We start from the raw sequence: 24,734 nt of genomic DNA on the forward strand, positions 1-24,734 counted from the left end.
GGGTGGCTGTGGGAAGACCATACGTATGGCAGCAGGACTCAACTCCAGGAAAACCCAGAAGTGGCTGTCTGAAAATTTGGGCCCCCTAACTCGTCTGATTGCAACCCCTTGGACTATTATGTTTGGGGTGCAGTTGAAAAAGACACCAATTGTACCACCTGCAACACCAAGGACAAGCTGATTGCCAGGATCAAACATGGTGTTCAGGTGTCTCTTGAAGGCCGCATGCTGTAGGTTCAGGTCCTACCAGGAGGCCATTGTGGAGGCTCAAGGTGGTTTCTTTGAGTTAGCTGTATTTGGCAAAAGATCCTCTTAGAGATGCACTTTGAATTTTGATAATACATCAGTTTTTGGCCAAGATGTGGCATTTTTCTTTCCTTTCTGAAAATGTGTCATGTCTATCCCAAACACCCTGTATGTGAAATTGTACAGGAATATCTGAAGAACATGGCTTGTGGGGTTCTGCAGGGTTCATTGCTGGCACAAGTTATGTTTCTGATGTTCATTTGACGCATTGTATTTGACAGATAAGGAACATGAAGACTCGTTACCCTACTCTAGCCTTATCCTGACTACACTGTATACAGGTCGAGTAACTTGGACTAATCCATTGGATAAAGCTCGTTACCTTTAAGCCATGGGTTGATTGTAAATACATTAAAGTGTATCTACATATGTACATTGTGCATGCACACCTCATTCTTAGGAGCATGGATGTCTCAGATGGTTAAGGATTTTTCTCTTGTCAACAGATCTGTGAGCTCGAATCCTGACCGGGGCTGCTGTTGTAAGAGAGGGGCTTGGTCCGACCCTCGCTTCCCTTGGACCGACCCGGTCACTGCCTCGGGCAAGAGGCAAACAGGGTAAGTATAGGGTGAAATGTTGCCGAGTTGATGTATGTGGTGTAAAAGGGGATCGGGGAGAGAGTGTGTGTGTGCGTGTAAGTGTTCAGTGCATAGGCAATCCTCTTTTAAGATAAATGAAATTGTGTGGCATCAGAACAATTGTTGAATGAATGGCATTTACCTCTATAGAAACATGTTAATCACTTTGAATAACTATTTGAGAGATATTTTGTGGCCTCCTTCCCCCCCTCCTCTCCCTTACTATCCCAACCCTTGTAATTCCCCTTTCCTCATTTTGCTCCCTCCTCGCTGCTTCTCATCCCATCTCTCCTCTCCCACATTATCACCTTGCCAACCATGTTTCCCCACTCTTCTCTTGTACCTTCCCCCACCACTTACCCCTTCCCTCCTCCCACCGGCCCTCCTCTCCTCTTCTACCTTAACCCCTCACCCTCCTTTTAACCCTACATGGGATTTACATATAGCCTAAATATTGTATAAACTTCAGTGACGTACCTGTTGGCATTCTTCTCGTCATCCTTTCCCATTTCTCTCCGTATCCCCCAACACACACACACACACACACACACTTCTCATACTACCCCATTCACCCCTATCTTTCAGTCACCCTTGCCCATTTCTCCCTCTATTCCCCCCCCACTCGCTCCTCGTACCTCTCACATCTCCTCCTTCACACACTCCCACATATCTTCTGCACCTCCCACTTGCCTTTCACATGTCCTCCACACACCTTTGCAACCCTCCCCCCCACACACACTTTCGCACCCCCTCCACACACATTCGCAACCCCCCACACACTCATCTTTGCAACCCCCACACCTACACAACCTTGCACCCCCCACACCTTCGCAACCTCGCACCCCCACACCTACACAACCTTGCACCCCCACACAACCTTGCACCCCCACACCTACACAACCTTGCACCCCCACATTTACACCTCGCACCCCCACACGTACACCTCACACACCCCACGTGTACAAAACCTCACACACCCCACATGTACAAAACCTCACACACCCCACATGTACAAAACCTCACACACCCCACATGTACAAAACCTCACACACCCCACATGTACAAAACCTCACACACCCCACATGTACAAAACCTCACACACCCCACATGTACAAAACCTCACACACCCCACATGTACAAAACCTCACACACCCCACATGTACAAAACCTCACACACCCCACATGTACAAAACCTCACACACCCCACATGTACAAAACCTCACACACCACACATGTACAAAACCTCACACACACCACATGTAAAAAACCTCACTCACTCCACATGTTCTAAAACTCACTTACTCCTCATGTAAAAAACCTCACACACCCCACATGTACAAAACCTCACACACCCCACATGTACAAAACCTCACATGTACAAAACCTCACACATGTACAAAACCTCACACGTACAGAACCTCACACATGTACAAAACCTCACACATGTACAAAACCTCACATGTACAAAACCTCACACATGTACAAAACCTCACATGTACAAAACCTCACACACCCCCCACTTACTAACCCTCACACACCCCACATGTACAAAACCTCACACACCCCACATGTACAAAACCTCACACACCCCACATGTACAAAACCTCACACACCCCACATGTACAAAACCTCACACACCCCACATGTACAAAACCTCACACACCCCACATGTACAAAACCTCACACACCCCACATGTACAAAACCTCACACACCCCACATGTACAAAACCTCACACACCCCACATGTACAAAACCTCACACACCCCACATGTACAAAACCTCACACACCCCACATGTACAAAACCTCACACACCCCACATGTACAAAACCTCACACACCCCACATGTACAAAACCTCACACACCCCACATGTACAAAACCTCACACACCCCACATGTACAAAACCTCACACACCCCACATGTACAAAACCTCACACACCCCACATGTACAAAACCTCACACACCCCACATGTACAAAACCTCACACACCCCACATGTACAAAACCTCACACACCCCACATGTACAAAACCTCACACACCCCACATGTACAAAACCTCACACACCCCACATGTACAAAACCTCACACACCCCACATGTACAAAACCTCACACACCCCACATGTACAAAACCTCACACACCCCACATGTACAAAACCTCACACACCCCACATGTACAAAACCTCACACACCCCACATGTACAAAACCTCACACACCCCACATGTACAAAACCTCACACACCCCACATGTACAAAACCTCACACACCCCACATGTACAAAACCTCACACACCCCACATGTACAAAACCTCACACACCCCACATGTACAAAACCTCACACACCCCACATGTACAAAACCTCACACACCCCACATGTACAAAACCTCACACACCCCACATGTACAAAACCTCTCACATCCATGCAACCTCACACCCCTCACATCCATGCAACCTCACACCCCTCACATCCATGCAACCTCACACCCCTCACATCCATGCAACCTCACACCCCTCACATCCATGCAACCTCACACCCCTCATCCATGCAACCTCACACCCCTCATCCATGCAACCTCATCCATGCAACCTCACATCCATGCAACCTCACATCCATGCAACCTCACATCCATGCAACCTCACACCCCTCACATCCATGCAACCTCACACCCCTCACATCCATGCAACCTCACACCCCTCACATCCATGCAACCTCACACCCCTCACATCCATGCAACCTCACACCCCTCACATCCATGCAACCTCACACCCCCACACAACTTTGCACCTTTCCCTATTTTACATCCCCCCCCCTAAAAAAAAAAAAAAAAAAATAATCCTTGCCCCTCCCCTCACACACCCTCTTGCCCCATCTCTTTCCCACATTTCCCCCTTTCCTTCTTACCTCCGCTCCCGGCCCTTCAACCCCACATCCCCCCATTTTTCTTATCCCTCCTTCCAACCCTTCAACACCACCTCTCCTCTCCCCAGCAACCACATGACCTAACCTTTCCCCTGTGCTCGCCCCACCCCTGCATATTTAACCTCTCCCTCACCCCAACCCTGCCCCTCCTCCCCCACTTAGTAACCATGAAGTAAGCGCTGAAACTATCAGTTGTTTTAAGAAACGATTAGACAACTTTATAGATGGGGATGATAGGTGGTTTTGGATACGGAGCTGCCTAGTGTAGGCCTTATGGTGTCTTGCAATCTCCTTCATTCCTGTGTTCTTATGTTTTTCTTCGCCCCTACATTCCCCATCATCCCCATATCCCACTTACCCCTCTCCCCCATAACCTCCATACCCCAACCTCACCCCATCACCCCCATGCCCCACTTCTCCCCCATCTCCTCCATGCCCCACCTCTCCCCCCATCACTTCCATGCCCCACCTCTCCCCCCATCACTTCCATGCCCCACCTCTCCCCCCATCACTTCCATGCCCCACCTCTCCCCCCATCACTTCCATGCCCCCACCTCACCCCCCATCACTTCCATGCCCCACCTCACCCCCCATCACTTCCATGCCCCACCTCTCCCTCATCACCCCTATGCCCCACCTCTCCCTCATCACCCCTATGCCCCACCTCTCCCTCATCACCCCTATGCCCCACCTCTCCCTCATCACCCCTATGCCCCACCTCTCCCCCATCACCCCTATGCCCCACCTCTCCCCCATCACCCCTATGCCCCACCTCTCCTCCCATCACCTCCATGCCCCACCTCTCCTCCCATCACCTCCATGCCCCACCTCTCCTCCCATCACCTCCATGCCCCACCTCTCCCCCCATCACCTCCATGCCCCACCTCTCCTCCCCTCACCTCCATGCCCCACCTCTCCTCCCATCACCTCCATGCCCCACCTCTCCCCCCATCACCCCCATGCCCCACCTCTACCCCCATCACCTCCATGCCCCACCTCTCCCCCCATCACCTCCATGCCCCACCTCTCCCCCCATCACCTCCATGCCCCACCTCTCCCCCCATCACCTCCATGCCCCACCTCTCCCCCCATCACCTCCATGCCCCACCTCTCCCCCATCACCTCCATGCCCCACCTCTCCCACATCACCTCCATGCCCCACCTCTCCCCCCGTCACCTCCATGCCCCACCTCTCCCCCATCACCTCCATGCCCCACCTCTCCCCCCATCACCTCCATGCCCCACCTCTCCCCCCGTCACCTCCATGCCCACCTCTCCCCCATCACCTCCATGCCCCACCTCCATGCCCCACCTCTCCCCCCTCACCCCCTTGCCCCACCTCTCCCCCCATCACCTCCTGGCCCCACCTCTCCCCCATCACCCCCATGCCCCACCTCTCCCCCATCACCCCCATGCCCCACCTCTCCCCCATCACCCCCATGCCCCACCTCTCCCCCATCACCCCCATGCCCCATCACCCCCATGCCCCACCTCTCCCCCATCACCCCCATGCCCCACCTCTCCCCCATCACCCCCATGCCCCACCTCTCCCCCCATCACCCCCATGCCCCACCTCTCCCCCCCACACCCCTTTGCCCCACCTCTCCCCCCATCACCTCCATGCCCCACCTCTCCCCCATCACCTCCATGCCCCACCTCTCCCCCATCACCTCCATGCCCCACTTCTCCCCCATCACCTCCATGCCTCACCTCTCCCCCATCACCCCCATGCATCACCTTTCCCCATCACCCCCATGCCTCACCTCTTCTGCATCTTTGCGTTCTCACTCCGCCCAACGTGCACCCACCAACTCCATCTCCCTTACCTTCACCCTCCCCAACCTTGACCCAACTCACCCTCCCCTACCTTGACCCAACTCACCCTCCCCTACCTTGACCCAACTCACCCTCCCCAACCTTGACCCAACTCACCCTCCCCAACCTTGACCCAACTCACCCTCCCCAACCTTGACCCAACTCACCCTCCCCTACCTTGACCCAACACACCCACCCCAACCATGACCCAACCTTGACCCAACTCACCCTCCCCTACCTTGACCCAACTCACCCTCCCCAACCTTGACCCAACTCACCCTCCCCAACCTTGACCCAACTCACCCTCCCCAACCTTGACCCAACTCACCCTCCCCTACCTTGACCCACAAAATATCCCCTCCACACCTCTCATCAGTTCTCCCTGCCCCACCTTCACCCATAAACTCACCCTTTACACACTTGTACCATCAAGTCTCCCTCCACTTACATCCACCGACACTCACTCCCACATTTGTACTTATAATTTTCACTCCCGACTTGCAGTTGCAGACTCACTACCTGCGACCATGTTGCACATACGAACTCCCACTCCCAGTCAAATGTTACTCCGCTTATTAACCCCACTCGCTCTCGTAACTCCCACATAATCCCCCCCTCTCAACCCCCACCAACTTTCCTTCCCGTTCTTAATCCCCACCAACTCTCCCTACCCCATCTACGCCCACCCCATCTTACTACACCTACTATCCCCCTCACCCCTATGAACCCAACACCAAATCTCCCTCGCCAACTCTCCCTCCTTACTTCTTCACCAAATTTCGTTCCTCGTTTACTCGCCACCCTCCATCTACCTTGTTACTCCCCACCACCCTCCCTCCCCCATTACTCCCCACCACCCTCCCTCCCCATTACTCCCCACCACCCACCCTCCCCCATTATTCCCCACCACCCACTCTCCCCCCATTACTCCCCACCACCCACCCTCCCCCCATTACTCCCCACCACCCACCCTCCCCCATTATTCCCCACCACCCACTCTCCCCCCATTACTCCCCACCACCCACCCTCCCCCCATTACTCCCCACCACCCACCCTCCCCCCATTACTCCCCACCACCCCCCCATTATTCCTCACCACCCCTCCCCCATTACTCCTCAACACCCTTTCCCCATTACTCCTCAACACCCTCCCTTTCCCCATTACTCCCCTCCACCCTCCCTTTCCCCAATACTCCCCTCCACCCTCCCTTTCCCCATTACTCCCCACCACCCTCCCTTTCCCCATTACTCCCCTCCACCCTCCCTTTCCCCAATACTCCCCTCCACCCTCCCTTTCCCCATTACTCCCCACCACCCTCCCTCCATTACTCACACATCCTTTCCTCTATTTCTCCCCAACTCTCCCCATTACTCCCCAATACCCTCCCTCCCCCTATTACTCCCCACCACCCTCCCTTCAGTACTCCCACCCTCCCTTCCCCAGTACTCCCCGCCACCCTACCTGCCCCTATTACTCCCCACCACCCTCCCTCGCCCAATTGCTCCCCACCACCCTCCCTCGCCCAATTGCTCCCCACCACCCTCCCTCGCCCAATTGCTCCCCACCACCCTCCCTCGCCCAATTGCTCCCCACCATCCTCCCTCGCCCAATTGCTCCCCACCACCCTCCCTCGCCCAATTGCTCCCCACCAACCACCCACGCCCAATTTCTCCCCACCACACTCCCCCGCCCAATTGCGCCACACTTCCCATTACTCCACACCACACTTCCCATTACTCCACACCACACTTCCCATTACTCCACACCACACTTCCCACTACTCCACACCACACTTCCCACTACTCCACACCACACTTCCCACTACTCCACACCACACTTCCCACTACTCCACACCACACTTCCCACTACTCCACACCACACTTCCCACTACTCCACACCACACTTCCCACTACTCCACACCACACGTCCTCCCCATTACTCCACACGTCCTCCCCATTACTCCACACGTCCTCCCCATTACTCCACACGTCCTCCCCATTACTCCACACGTCCTCCCCATTACTCCACACGTCCTCCCCATTACTCCACACGTCCTCCCCATTACTCCACATCACACTTCCTCCCCATTACTCCACATCACACTTCCTCCCCATTACTCCACATCACACTTCCTCCCCATTACTCCACATCACACTTCCTCCCCATTACTCCACATCACACTTCCTCCCCATTACTCCACATCACACTTCCTCCCCATTACTCCACATCACACTTCCTCCCCATTACTCCACATCACACTTCCTCCCCATTACTCCACATCACACTTCCTCCCCATTACTCCACATCACACTTCCTCCCCATTACTCCACATCACACTTCCTCCCCATTACTCCACATCACACTTCCTCCCCATTACTCCACATCACACTTCCTCCCCATTACTCCACATCACACTTCCTCCCCATTACTCCACATCACACTTCCTCCCCATTACTCCACATCACACTTCCTCCCCATTACTCCACATCACACTTCCTCCCCATTACTCCACATCACACTTCCTCCCCATTACTCCACATCACACTTCCTCCCCATTACTCCACATCACACTTCCTCCCCATTACTCCACATCACACTTCCTCCCCATTACTCCACATCACACTTCCTCCCCATTACTCCACATCACACTTCCTCCCCATTACTCCACATCACACTTCCTCCCCATTACTCCACATCACACTTCCTCCCCATTACTCCACATCACACTTCCTCCCCATTACTCCACATCACACTTCCTCCCCATTACTCCACATCACACTTCCTCCCCATTACTCCACATCACACTTCCTCCCCATTACTCCACATCACACTTCCTCCCCATTACTCCACATCACACTTCCTCCCCATTACTCCACATCACACTTCCTCCCCATTACTCCACATCACACTTCCTCCCCATTACTCCACATCACACTTCCTCCCCATTACTCCACATCACACTTCCTCCCCATTACTCCACATCACACTTCCTCCCCATTACTCCACATCACACTTCCTCCCCATTACTCCACATCACACTTCCTCCCCATTACTCCACATCACACTTCCTCCCCATTACTCCACATCACACTTCCTCCCCATTACTCCACATCACACTTCCTCCCCATTACTCCACATCACACTTCCTCCCCATTACTCCACATCACACTTCCTCCCCATTACTCCACATCACACTTCCTCCCCCCACCGTCCTCCCTCACCTCATTACTCCCCATTACTCCACATCACACTTCCTCCCCCCACCGTCCTCCCTCACCTCATTACTCCCCACCGTCCTCCCTCACCTCATTACTCCCCACCGTCCTCCCTCACCTCATTACTCCCCACCGTCCTCCCTCACCTCATTACTCCCCACCGTCCTCCCTCACCTCATTACTCCCCACCGTCCTCCCTCACCTCATTACTCCCCACCGTCCTCCCTCACCTCTTTACTCCCCACCGTCCTCCCTCACCCCTTTACTCCCCACCGTCCTCCCTCACCCCTTTACTCCCCACCGTCCTCCCTCACCCCTTTACTCCCCACCGTCCTCCCTCACCCCTTTACTCCCCACCGTCCTCCCTCACCCCTTTACTCCCCACCGTCCTCCCTCACCCTCTTTACTCCCCACCGTCCTCTCCCTCACCTCTTTACTCCCCACCGTCCTCCCTCACCTCTTTACTCCCCACCGTCCTCCCTCACCTCTTTACTCCCCCACCGTCCTCCCTCACCTCTTTACTCCCCCACCGTCCCTCCCTCACCTCTTAATCCCCACCGTCCTCCCCTCACCTCTTTACTCCCCACCGTCCTCCCTCACCTCTTTACTCCCCACCGTCCTCCCTCACCTCTTAATCCCCACCGTCCTCCCTCACCTCTTTACTCCCCACCGTCCTCCCTCACCTCTTTACTCCCCACCGTCCTCCCTCACCTCTTTACTCCCCACCGTCCTCCCTCACCTCTTTACTCCCCACCGTCCTCCCTCACCTCTTTACTCCCCACCGTCCTCCCTCACCTCTTTACTCCCCACCGTCCTCCCTCACCTCTTTACTCCCCACCGTCCTCCCTCACCACTCTTTACTCCCCACCGTCCTCCATCACCTACTTACTCCCCACCGTCCTCCCTCACCTCATTACTCCCCACCGTCCTCCCTCACCTCATTACTCCCCACCGTCCTCCCTCACCACATTACTCCCCACCGTCCTCCCTCACCACTTTACTCCCCACCGGCCGCCCTCACCCCATTACTCCCCACCGGCCTCACTCACCCCATTACTCCCCACCGGCCTCACTCACCCCATTACTCCCCACCGGCCTCACTCACCCCATTACTCCCCACCTCACTCACCCCTTTACTACCCTCCTCCCTCACCCCTTTACTTCCCACCTCCCTCACCCCTTTACTTCCCACCTCCCTCCCTCCCCCCATTACTCCCCACCGGCCTCACTCACCCCATTACTCCCCACCGGCCTCACTCACCCCATTACTCCCCACCTCACTCGCCCCTTTACTACCCTCCTCCCTCACCCCTTTACTTCCCACCTCCCTCACCCCTTTACTTCCCACCTCCCTCACCCCTTTACTTCCCACCTCCCTCACCCCTTTACTTCCCACCTCCCTCACCCCTTTACTTCCCACCTCCCTCACCCCTTTACTCCCCACCTCCCTCACCCCTTTACTCCCCACCTCCCTCACCCCTGTACTCCCCACCTCCCTCACCCCTGTACTCCCCACCTCCCTCACCCCTGTACTCCCCACCTCCCTCACCCCTGTACTCCCCACCTCCCTCACCCCTTTACTCCCCACCGTCCTCCCTCACCCCTTTACTCCCCACCGTCCTCCCTCACACCTTTACTCCCCAAGGAGAGGAGGTAGGAAAAGGGGAGTGCGAAGGAGAGGAGGTAGGGAAAGGGGAGTGCGAAGGAGAGGAGGAAGGGAAAGGGGAGTGCGAAGGAGAGGAGGAAGTAGGGAAAGGGGAGCGTGCATTACTCCCCACCACCCTCCCTTCCCCATTACTCCCCACCACCCTCCCTTCCCCATTACTCCCCACCACCCTCCCTTCCCCATTACTCCCCACCACCCTCCCTTCCCCATTACTCCCCACCACCCTCCCTTCCCCATTACTCCCCACCACCCTCCCTTCCCCATTACTCCCCACCACCCTCCCTTCCCCATTACTCCCCACCACCCTCCCTTCCCCATTACTCCCCACCACCCTCCCTTCCCCATTACTCCCCACCACCCTCCCTTCCCCTTTTATCCCGTGAACGGTCCTTTGACGAGTTCTCCCCACCACCCTCCCTTCCCCATTACTCCCCACCACCCTCCCTTCCCCATTACTCCCCACCACCCTCCCTTCCCCATTACTCCCCACCACCCTCCCATCCCCAATACTCCCCACCACCCACCCATCCCCATTTCTTCCCACCACCCTCCCTTCCCCATTACTCCCCACAACACCCTCCCTTCCCCATTATCCTCCCACCACCACCCTCCCTTCCCCACCACCATCCCTTCCCCCTGCCTCCCCACCACCCTCCCTTCCCCATTACTCCCCACCACCCTCCCTTCCCCATTACTCCCCACCACCCTCCCTTCCCCATTACTCCCCACCACCCTCCCTTCCCCATTACTCCCCACCACCCTCCCTTCCCCATTACTCCCCACCACCCTCCCTTCCCCATTACTCCCCACCACCCTCCCTTCCCCATTACTCCCCACCCTTCCGTTGCACATTAGTCACCTCCACCCTCCCTTCACCATTACTCCCCACCACCCTCCCTTCCCCATTACTCCCCACCACCCTCCCTTCCCCATTACTCCCCACCATCCCTTCCCCATTACTCCCCACCACCATCCCTTCCCCATTACTCCCCACCATCCCTTCCCCATTACTCCCCACCACCCTCCCCCTTTACTCCCCATCATTCCCCATCTCCCTTCCCATTACTCCCCTCCACCCTCCCCCATCACTCCCCACCACCCTCCCTTCCCCATTACTCCCCACCACCCTCCCTTCCCCATTACTCCCCACCACCATCCCTTCCCCATTACTCCCCACCACCATCCCTTCCCCATTACTCCCCACCACCATCCCTTCCCCATTACTCCCCACCACCATCCCTTCCCCATTACTCCCCACCACCCTCTCCCCATTACTCCCCACCACCCTCCCTTCCCCATTACTCCCCACCACCCTCTCCCCATTACTCCCCACCATCCCTTCCCCATTACTCCCCACCATCCCTTTCCCATTACTCCCCACCACCCTCCCTTTCCCATTACTCCCCACCACCCTCACTCACCCATTACTCCCCACCACCCTCACTCACCCCATTACTCCCCACCACCCTCACTCACCCCATTACTCCCCACCACCCTCACCCCATTACTCCCCACCACCCTCACCCCATTACTCCTCACCACCCTCACCCCATTACTCCTCACCCCATTACTCCCCACCACCCTCCCTTCCCCATTACTCCCCACCACCATCCTTCCCCTATTCCCCCTCCCTATTCCCCCCACCATCCCTCCCCACCCCCCCCCCTTCCCCATTACTCCCCACCACCCTCCCTTCCCCATTACTCCCTACCACCCTCCCTTCCCCATTACTCTCTACCACCCTCCCTTCCCCATTACTCTCTACCACCCTCCCTTCCCCATTACTCTCTACCACCCTCCCTTCCCCATTACTCTCTACCACCCTCCCTTCCCCATTACTCCCCACCACCCTCCCATACCCATTACTCCCCATCACATTACTCCCCACCACCCTTCACCATCCCCATTACTCCCCACCACCCTCACCCCATTACTCCCCACCACCCTCCCTTCCCCATTACTCCCCAACACCCTTCCCCCATTACTCCCCACCACCCTCACACTCATTACCCATTACTCCCCTTCCCCATTCCTCCCCCACCACCCTCCCTTCCCCATTCCTCCCCACCACCACCCTCCCTTCCCCACCACCCTCCCTTCCCCACCACCCTCCCTTCCCCATTCCTCCCCACCACCCTCCCTTCCCTATTCCTCCCCACCACCCTCCCTTCCCTATTCCTCCCCACCACCCCTCCCCCATTCCTCCCCACCACACCCCTTCCCCATTCCTCCCCACCACCCTCCCTTCCCCATTCCTCCCCACCACCCTCCCTTCCCCATTACTCCCCACCACCCTCCCTTCACCATCCCCATTACTCACCACCACCCTCCCTTCCCCATTCCTCACCACCACCCTCCCTTCACCATTACTCCCCACCACCCTACCTTCACCATTACCCACCACCCTCCCTTCACCATTATTACCCACCACCCTCCCTTCACCATTATTACCCACCACCATCCCTACCACCTTCCCTTTCCCATTACTCCCCACCACCATCCCTTCCCCATTACTCCCCACCACCCTCCCTTCACTATTACTCCCCACCACCCTCCCTTCACCATTACTCCCCACCACCCTCCCTTCACCATTACTCCCCACCACCCTCACTCACCCCATTACTCCCCACCACCCCCACCCTCCCTTCACCATTACTCCCCACCACCCTCCCTTCACTATTACTCCCCACCACCCTCCCTTCACCATTACTCCCCACCACCCTCCCTTCACCATTACTCCCCACCACCCTCCCTTCACCATTACTCCCCACCACCCTCCCTTCACCATTACTACCCACCACCCTCCCTTCACCATTATTACCCACCACCCTCCCTTCACCATTACTCCCCACCACCCTCCCTTCACCATTACTCCCCACCACCCTCCCTTCACCATTACTCCCCACCACCCTCCCTTCACCATTACTCCCCACCACCCTCCCTTCACCATTACTCCCCACCACCCTCCCTTCACCATTACTACCCACCACCCTCCCTTCACCATTACTCCCCACCACCCTCCCTTCACCATTACTCCCCACCACCCTCCCTTCACCATTACTCCCCACCACCCTCACCCCATTACTCCCCACCACCCTCACTCACCCCATTACTCCCCACCACCCGCCCATCACCAATACACCCCCACCACCCTCCCTTCACCATTACTCCCCACCACCCTCCCTTCACCATTACTTACTCCCCACCACCCTCCCTCCACCATTACTCCCCTTCACCATTACTCCCCACCACCCTCCCTTCACCATTACTCCCCACCACCCTCCCTTCACCATTACTCCCCACCACCCTCCCTTCACCATTACACCCCACACCCTCCCTTCACCATTACTCCCACCACCCTCCCTTCACCATTACTCCCAACCACCCTCCCTTCACCATTACTCCCCACCACACCCTCCCTTCACCATTATTACCCAACACCCTCCCTTCACCATTACTCCCCACCACCCCTCCCTTCACATTACTCCCCACCACCCTCCCTTCCCCATTACTCGCCACCACCCTCCCCTTCACCATTATTACCCAACACCCTCCCTTCACCATTACTCCCCACCACCCTCCCTTCACCATTACTCCCCACCACCCTCCCCTCACCATTACTCCCCACCACCCTCACTCCCCATTACTCCCCACCACCCTCACTCCCTCACCATTACTCCCACCACCCTCCCTTCACCATTACGCCACCACCCTTCACCATTACTCCCACCACCCTCCATTACTCCCCACTTGCCTCCCTTCACCACCACCCTCCCTTCACCCCACCACCCTGCCCCATTACTCCCCACCACCCTGCCCCATTACTCCCACCTACCCTGCCCCATTACTCCCCACTCACCCTGCCCCATTACTCCCCACCATCCTGCCCCATTACTCCCCACTACCCCCTGCCCCATTACTCCCCCACCACCCTGCCCCATACTCCCCACCACCATGCCCAATTGCTCCCCACCATCCTCCCTCGCCCAATTGCTCCCCACCACCCTCCCCCGCCCATTACTCCCGTCACCCTCCCCCATTACTCCCGTCACCCTCCCCCATTACTCCCGTCACCCTCCCCCATTACTCCCGTCACCCTCCCCATTACTCCCGTCACCCTCCCCCATTACTCCCGTCACCCTCACCATTGCTCCCCACCACCCTCACCCCATTCACTCCTCACTGCACCCACCCTCCCCATCTACACCCCACCACCCTCCTCCCCACCCTCCCATTCTCCCCACCCACCCCCTTCCCCACCCTCTCACCCTCTACCCCTCCCCAACACTTCACATTACCCCCCCCCATTACTCCCCACCACCCTTTCCCATTACTATCCACCCCACTACCCTCATCCCCAATACTCCCCACACCATACTCCCCCACCCTTCCCCCCCTCCTCCCCACTTCCACCCCCTCATCCCCATTACCACCACCCCCATTACCAACCACCCCACCCCATAACTCCCCCCACCCCTCCCATAACTCCCCCCCCATAACTCCCCCACCCTCTCACCCCATTACTCCACCACCCACCCCCACTCCCATAACTCTCCCACCCACTCTCACCCCATACCTCCCCCACCCTTCTCCCCACCCCCACCCCCCTCCCCATAACTCTCACCCATAACTCCCAACCACCCTCTCACCCCATACTCACCCCACCCCCCATTCCCACCCCCACACCACCCTCTCCCCAACCTCTCAACCACCCCCCCACCCCCTCACCCCACTCCCCACCACCCTCCCCCATTACTCCCCACCACCCTCTCACCCCATTACTCCTCACCCACCCTCTCCCCATTCCTCCCCACCACCACCCCACCACCCTCCCATTACTCCTCCACCACCCTCTCCCCATTACACCCCCCACCACCCCATTACTCTCCCCACCATCTCCCTCACACATTAACTCCCCACCCACCCCCATTACTCCCCACCCTCTTGCACCATTACTCTACCTCTCCCCCATTACTGCCCACCACCCGCTCACCCCATTACTACCACCCTCACCATTACTCCCCACCACCCTCCCCATTTACTCCCCACCACCCCCTCACCCCATTACTTCCCACCACCTCTCACCCCATTACTCCCACCACCCTCTCCCCCATTACTCCCCACCACCCTCTCACCCCATTACTCCCAACCACCCTCTCACCCCATTACTCCCAACCACCCTCTCACCCCATTACTCCCAACCACCCTCTCACCCCATAACTCCCAACCACCCTCTCACCCCATTACTCCCAACCACCCTCTCACCCCATTACTCCCAACCACCCTCTCACCCCATTACTCCCAACCACCCTCTCACCCCATTACTCCCAACCACACTCTTACCCCATTACACCCCACCACCCTCACTCCCCCAATACTCCCCACCACCCTCCCTTCACCATTACTCCCCACCACCCTCCCTTCACCATTACTCCCAACCACCCTCTCACCCCATAACTCCCAACCACCCTCTCACCCCATAACTCCCAACCACCCTCTCACCCCATAACTCCCAACCACCCTCTCACCCCATAACTCCCAACCACCCTCTCACCCCATAACTCCCAACCACCCTCTCACCCCATAACTCCCAACCACCCTCTCACCCCATAACTCCCAACCACCCTCTCACCCCATTACTCCCAACCACCCTCTCACCCCATTACTCCCCACCACCCTCTCACCCCATAACTCCCAACCACCCTCTCACCCCATAACTCCCAACCACCCTCTCACCCCATAACTCCCAACCACCCTCTCACCCCATAACTCCCAACCACCCTCTCACCCCATTACTCCCAACCACCCTCTCACCCCATTACTCCCAACCACCCTCACCCCATTACTCCCCACCACCCTCACCCCATGACTCCCCACCACCCTCACCCCATGACTCCCCACCACCCTCACCCCATGACTCCCCACCACCCTCACCCCATGACTCCCCACCACCCTCACCCCATGACTCCCCACCACCCTCACCCCATTACTCCCCTCCACCCTCACTCCCCCAATACTCCCACCCACCCTCTCACCCCATTACTCCCACCCTCCACCACATTACCCCAACCTCACCACCCACAACTCCAAACCACCCTCTCCCCCATTAACTCCCAACCACCCTCTCACCCCATAACTCCCAACCACCCTCTCCCCCCATAACTCCCAACCACCCTCTCACCCCATAACTCCCAACCACCCTCACTCCCCCATTACTCCCCACCCCTCTCACCCCATTACCATTACTCCCAACCACCCTCTCACCCCATTACTCCCACATTACTCCACCACTCCCTCCCCCATTACTCCCCACCACACCCACTCCCCCATTACTCCCCACAACACCCACTCCACCTTTACTCCCCACCTACCTCCCTCCCCCATTACTCCCCACCACCCTCCCTCCCCCATTACTCCCCACCACCCTCACTCCCCCATTACTCCCCACCCCACTCCCCCCATTATCCCACACCCACTTCCCCCATTACTCCACAGCCCACTTCCCCCAACTCCCACCACACCCATTCCCCCACACTCCCCACCACACACCACCCCCATTACTCCACACCCACTCCCCCCATTACTCCCACCACACCCACTCCCCATTACTCCCCCCACACACCCACACTCCCCCATTACTCACCACACCCACTCCCCCCATTACTCCCACACCACACCACTCCCCCGTTACTCCCCACCACACTCCCCCGTTACTCCCCACCACACCCACTCCCCATTACTCCCCACCACCCTCACTCACCCCATTACTCCCCACCACCCACACACACCCCAATACACCCCACCACACACACTCCCCCATTACTGCCCACCACACACTCCCCCATTACTCACCCACCACACACACGGTGCGCCCCCACTTACTCCCACCACACACTCCCCATACTCCCACACACCACACTCCCCGCCCATTACTCCCCACCACACACCCACGTCCCCCCATTACTAGTAACTTCCCCACCACACTCCCTATTTACTCCACCCAGTTACTCCCCACACAACTCCTCTTACTCCCCATTACTCCCCACCAACACGTCCCCCATTACTCCTCTCCCCACCACACCCACCCCCCATTACTCCCCACCACACCCACTCCCCCATTACTCCCCACAACACCACTCTACCCCTAGCCCATTACTCCCCACCACAACCCACGCCCTCCATTACTCCCCACCACATCACTCCCCCCATAATTACTCCTCCCCACCACATCCACACCCCATTACTCCCCCACCACACCCCACTCCCCCATTAACTCCCCACCACACCCACGCATCCCCATTACTCCCCACCACACCCACTCCCCCAATTACTCCCCACCACAGCCCACTAACCCCCATTACTGCCCACCTCACCCACTCCCCCATTATTGCCCACACACAACACACTCCCCAATTACGCCCCACCCACACCCACTCCCCATTTATTTCTGCCCACACACAGCGCCCTTCACTCCCACAGTTACCTGCCACACCACCACCCACTCCCCCATTACTCGCCCACCACACCCACGTCTCCCCCCATTACTGCCCACCCACAACACCCACTCCCCATTACTGCCCACAACACAACCACGTCCCACCATTACTGCCCACCACAGACACCCCTCCCCCATTACTGCCCACACACCACATAAACACTCCCCCATTTAGGCCCACACCACCCACTCCCATCTAACTGCCCACCACACCCACTCCCCAAAATAAAAACATTACTGCCCACCACACCCCACATCGCCCCATTAACTGCCCACCACACCCACACCACGCCCATATGCCACCACAACAACCCCACTCCCCCATTACTGCCCACCACACCACACATCCCCACCATTACGGCCCATCCACACCACACTCCCCCTAGTACTGCCACCCACACCCCACTCCCCCATGTACTTGCCACACCACACCACTCCCCCAATTTCTGCCCACCCACGTCACCACTCCCCCATTACTGCCCACCAACACCCACTTCCCCCATTACTTGCTCACCCACACCTCACTGACCCCCATTAACTGCCCACCACACCCACTCCCCCATTACTGCCCACCAATCCCACTCCTCCCTTACTGCCCCCCACCACACCCACCTCCCCCCATTTCTGCCCTCCCACAACCCGACTCCCCCATTATCCCCACCACACCCACTCCCTCCATGTACTGCCCACCAGACAAACCCACTTCCCCCATTACTGCCCACCACACACTCCCATTACTGCCCACCACACTCCCATTACTGCCCACCACACACCCCCAATTACTCCCCACCACCCTCCATTACCCCCACCACCCCACAGTTTCTCCGCCACACCCCCAATTACTCCCCACCACACTCCCCCCCGCCTTCTCTCCCACCAAACCAATTATCTCCCCACACACACTCCCCCCATTTCTCCCACACACTCCCCATTTTCTCCCAATCCCGCATTTCTCCCCACCAACACTCCCACCCATTTCTTCCCCTCACCGAACCATTTTTGTCTCCCCCACACCACCACTCCCCATTTCTCTCCACACCCCCCATTTCTCCCCACCCCCATTTCTCCCCACCACACCCCCATTTCTCCCCACCACACCCCCATTTCTCCCCACCACACCCCCATTTCTCCCCACCACCCCCCCATTTCTCCCCACCACACCCCCATTTCTCCCCACCACACCCCCATTTCTCCCCACCACACTCCCCCATTTTCACACACAACCCCATTTCTCCCTTCATCCCTTTTCTTCCCCCCACACATCCCCAATTTCTCCCCCCACACCACACATTTCTCCCCACCAACACTCCCGTATTCTCTTTCTCACCTTCACCCTCCGTATTTTCCACTCCCACACACGTCCCTCAACCCATTACTTCAGGCTCCCTCACCACACCATTTACTTACTCCCACCAGCTTCTCACCTTATTCTCCAGCCTCCCACACCCCGTAATGTATTCTCAGCCTCCCTCACCCCATTATTCTCCCAGCCTCCCTCACCCCATTACTCTCCCAGCCTCCCTCACCCCATTATTCTCCAAGCCTCCCTCACCTCCCATTATTCCTCACTCCCAGGCCTCCCCTCACCCCAGTTATTCTCACCAGCCCTCCCTCACCCACATTATTCTCCCAGCCTCCCCAACCCCATTATTCTCCCACGCCTCCCTCACCCCATTATTTCTCCAGCCTCCCTCACCTCCATTATTCTCCACTCAGCCTCCCTCACCCCATTATTCTCCAGGGCCTTCCCTCACCCATTTATTCTCCCCAGCCGCCCTCAACCCCCATTTATTTTATCCCAGACCTCCCTCACCCCATTATTCTCCAGGCCTCCAGAACTCACCCATTATTCCTCCCAGAGCCTTCCCCCACTCACCCCATTACTCCCCCAGCTTCCCTCCCCATTACTCTCCCAGCCTCCCTCACCCCATTATTCTCCCAGCCTCCCTCACCCCATTACTCTCCCAGCCTCCCTCACCCCATTACTCCCCACCAGCTTCCCTCACCCCATTACTCTCCCAGCCTCCCTCACCCCATTACTCTCCCAGCCTCCCTCACCCCATTACTCCCCACCAGCTTCCCTCACCCCATTACTCCCCAACCAGCCTCCCTCACCCCATTACTCCCCACCAGCCTCCCTCACCCCATTACTCCCCACCAGCCTCCCTCACCCCATTAATCCCCACCACTTCCCTCACACCCCCTTAATCCCCCACCCCCACTTCCGTCACCCCATTACTCCCCACCAGCCTCCCTCACCCCATTAATCCCCACCAGCCTCCCTCACCCCATTAATCCCCACCAGCCTCCCTCACCCCATTAATCCCCACCAGCCTCCCTCACCCCATTAATCCCCACCAGCCTCCCTCACCCCATTACTCCCCACCAGCCTCCCTCCAAAATATAAAAAAACCCCATTACTATTACTCCCCACCAGCCTCCCTCAACCCATTACTCCCCACCAGCCTCCCTCAACCCATTACTCCCCACCAGCCTCCCTCAACCCCATTAACCCCCACCCGCCTTCCCTCAACCCATTACTCCCCACCACCCAGCCTCCCTCAACACCCATTACTTAATTCCCCACCAGCCTCCTCAACCATTACTCCCCACCACCCTCCCCTCACACCATTACTCCCACACCACCCTCCCTCACCCCATTACTCCCCACCAGCCTCCCTCACCCCATTACTCCCCACCAGCCTCCCTCAACCCATTACTCCCCACCAGCCTCCCTCAACCCATTACTCCCCACCAGCCTCCCTCAACCCATTACTCCCCACCAGCCTCCCTCAACCCATTACTCCCCACCAGCCGCCCTCAACCCATTACTACCCACCAACCTCCCTCAACCCATTACTCCCCCACCCTCCCCTCAACCCATTACTCCCCACCAGCCTCCCTCAACCCATTACTCCCCACCAGCCTCCCTCAACCCATTACTCCCCACCAGCCTCCCTCAACCCATTACTCCCCACCAGCCTCCCTCAACCCATTACTCCCCACCAGCCTCCCTCAACCCATTACTCCCCACCACCCTCCCTCAACCCATTAACTCGTACTCCCCACCCGACCCTCCTGCAAACCCATTACTCCCCACCACCCTCCCTCACCCCATTACTCCCCTCGACCCTCCCTCAGCTCATTACTCCCCACCAGCCTCCCTCACCCCATTACTCCCCACCAGCCTCCCTCACCCCATTACTCCCCACCAGCCTCCCTCACCCCATTACTCCCTCCTAGCTCCTCAACGTTACTTCCACCTACCAGCCGTCCCTCAACCCATTACTTCTCCCGCTCCAGCCTCCCTCAAACCCATTACTCCCCTGCCACCTCTCCCTCAAACCCAGTACTCTCCACCTTTGCCTCCCTCCAACCCATTAACTCCTCCTAGCCTCCCTCAAACCCATTGTTAGCTCTCCTAGGCCTCCCTCAACCCGTTACTCCCTCACCACCAGCCTCCCTCACCCCATTACTCCCCACCAGCCTCCCTCAACCCATTACTCCCCACCAGCCTCCCTCAACCCATTACTCCCCACCAGGCCTCCCCTCAAACCCATTACTCTCCAGCCTCCCCTCAACCCATTACTCCCCACCCAGCCTCCCTCAACCCTATTACTCCCACCAAGCCTCCCTTCAACACATTACTCCCCACCAGCCTCCCTCACCCCATTACCTCACACCATTACTCCCCATTACTCCCCCCCAGCCTCCCTCACCCCATTAATCCCCACCAGCCTCCCTCACCCCATTAATCCCCACCAGCCTCCCTCAACCCATTACTCCCCACCACCTCCCGTCAACATTTACTCTACCAGCCGCCATGACCATTCCCCCACCAGCCTCCCTCAACCCATTTACTCCCCACCAGCCTCCCTCAAACCCCATTACTCCCACCAGCCTCCCCTCAACCATTAACTCCCCACCAGCCTCCTCACCCATTACTCCCCACCACCCTCCCTCAACCCATTACTCCCCACCAGACTCCCTCTCCCCACCAGCCTCCCTCACCCCATTACTCCCCACCAGCCTCCCTCACCCATTACTCCCCACCAGCCTCCCTCAACCCATTACTCCCCACCACCCTACCTCAATCACCATTGTCACTCCCCACCAGCTTCCCTCAACCCTTTTCACCCCACCAGCCCTCCCTCAAACCCATTACTCCCCACCAGCCCTCCCCCCTCAAACCCATTACTCCCCACCAGCCTCCCTCACCCCATTACTCCCCACCAGCCTCCCTCACCCCATTACTCCCCACCAGCCTCCCTCACCCCATTACTCCCCACCAGCCTCCCTCACCCCATTACTCCCCACCAGCCTCCCTCACCCCATTACTCCCCACCAGCCTCCCTCACCCCATTACTCCCCACCGGCCTCACTCACCCCATTACTCCCCACCAGCCTCCTCCACCCCCATTACTTCGAAAAATGTGATAAGCCCACCTGCGCCCGCTCACCCCATTACTGGTTCTGCCCCCCACCGCCTCCTCCACCCCATTGTACTCCCCCACCAGCCCCCGTCCCCCCCCACCGTACCCAGGTTACTCCCCCACCAGCCCTCCCTCTAACCGCCAATTACTTTCGTCCAGGTCGGCACCTCTCCGCCGCTCACTTGTCCCATCTACTCCCCCCACCCTCGGCCTCACCCCGCTCACCTGGTCGACCCTCAACCCTGCCGCTACACCCCCATTACTCCCCCAACATTTTAGACCACCCACCACCCGCCTTCACACCATGGTACATCCCCCAACCACCCTCCCTCAAACCAAGACCATTAAGTCTCTAACTCCAGCCACCCTCAACTGGTCGAAAATCTACTAAAGCAACGATAAAAGGACACCCACATTAACTCTGCCTCACCACCCTCCCTCACAGGATCGCCCATTACCCCCTCAGCCACCCGCTCACAAGGAGACAAACACCATCTAGTTTTCGAAACTCTTCCCACCGGACCAATGGACGAACCCTCACCCCATGGTAGCTCACACCCTCACCCTGTAGCTTGTTGGGGGGGGTATTATATATTATAAATATATAATAAATAGGGGCCAGTACTCCCACTATGGTGACATAATAAAGCACCCCATTACGCCCCACAACCCAGTCCCAGGTCACCCCATCCAGCTCTCCATGACGCACTCCTGCAGCACAACATGGTCGCCCGCCTCAATCGCATCACCTGGGGTGACCTCTCCACCAGTACCACACACCCTCCTCCCTGTACTCCACCACCAGATCCCCTGGACAACCCACCAACCTCACTCCACCTTTAGACCAACCTCCTCCACCCAGTACTCCCAACCATCCTCACCGCTTTACTTCCCCACCATCCTCACCCCATTAAGCCTAAAAACCCCTCTCACCGGTCTCCCACACCCGCACACCTTGTACTCCCCCTCCACCCTCACCCCCATGTACTCCCACCACCCTCACCCATTAATCCCACCACCCTCCCGCCATTACGACCTTGTCACCGACTCCTCCCGCTCCCTGTACTCAACCTACCCCACCGCTCACAGCCCATGCCCCACTCAACCCCACGCCCATTACCCCCCCCCAAAAAAAAAACCCACCCCACCCCATTACTCTCCCCACACCCTCCACCCCATTACTCCCATCCCACCTCTCTCACCCCCATTACTTCCCCACCAGCCCTCACTCACCCCAGTTACTTCCACCCACCGCACTCACTCACCCCATTTACTCCCCACCGCCCGCACTCACCTGCCATTACTCCCCCACCGCCCTCACTACCCATTACTCCCACCACGCTCAACCCATTATTTCCCCAACCACCCTCGCACCCATTACTCCCCACCAGCCCGCTCACTCATCCCCAATACTCCCACACAGCCCGTCACTGCACCCCCATTTACTCCCCACCGGCCTCACTCACCCCATTACTCCCCACCGGCCTCACTCACCCCATTACTCCCCACCGGCCACACTCACCCCAATACACCCCACCGGCCACACACACCCCATTACTCCCCACCGCCCACACACACCCCATTACTCCCCCGACCAGCCCATCACCTCACCCCATTACTCCACCACCCCGCCCTCACGTCACGCCCATTACTCCCCACCGGCCTCACTCACCCCATTACTCCCCACCGGCCTCACTCACCCCATTACTCCCCACCGGCCTCACTCACCCCATTACTCCCCACCGGCCTCACTCACCCCAATATACTGCCCCAACCGCCCCTCACTCACCCCATTACTCCCCACCGGCCTCACTCACCCCATTACTCCCCACCGGCCTCACTCACCCCATTACTCCCCACCGGCCTCACTCACCCCATTACTCCCCACCGGCCTCACTCACCCCATTCAACTCTCACACCCGCCCTCCCTCACCCCTGTACTCCCCACCGCCACTCATTCACCCCATTACTCAATTACTCCTCCACCGCCCTCACTCACCCATTAGTTCCCACCGCACGCACTCACTCCATTACTCCCCACCGCCGTCACTCACCCCATTTCTCCCTCTCCGACCCTCACTCACCCCAGTACTCCCCACCGCCTCAATCTACCCCATTGAATACCCACGCCCTCATTCTACCCCATTACTCCCCACCACCCTCACTCACCCCATTACTCCCCACCACCCTCACTCACCCCATTACTCCCCACCACCCTCACTCACCCCATTACTCCCCACCACCCTCACTCACCCCATTACTCCCCACCACCCTCACTCACCCCATTACTCCCCACCACCCTCACTCACCC

At 57.9% G+C, this 24,734-nt stretch overlaps 1 protein-coding gene across 42 annotated transcripts in view; it reads left to right on the forward strand.

Moving 5' to 3' along the window:
- Positions 1-24,734, forward strand: part of LOC143035883 (uncharacterized) — a 241,077-nt gene that overhangs the window by 8,622 nt on the left and 207,721 nt on the right. For all 42 annotated transcript variants that reach the window (XM_076203003.1, XM_076203008.1, XM_076203011.1 and 39 more), the window contains exon 2: positions 753-863. The gene's annotated coding sequence lies outside the window, so the exon portion shown is untranslated. The remainder of the gene's footprint in view (positions 1-752; positions 864-24,734) is intronic.

This window comes from Oratosquilla oratoria, chromosome 19 (genome assembly GCF_046742065.1).
Source record: "Oratosquilla oratoria isolate Oo_2021 chromosome 19, ASM4674206v1, whole genome shotgun sequence".
In the NCBI taxonomy this organism is placed as follows: Eukaryota; Metazoa; Arthropoda; class Malacostraca; order Stomatopoda; family Squillidae; genus Oratosquilla; species Oratosquilla oratoria.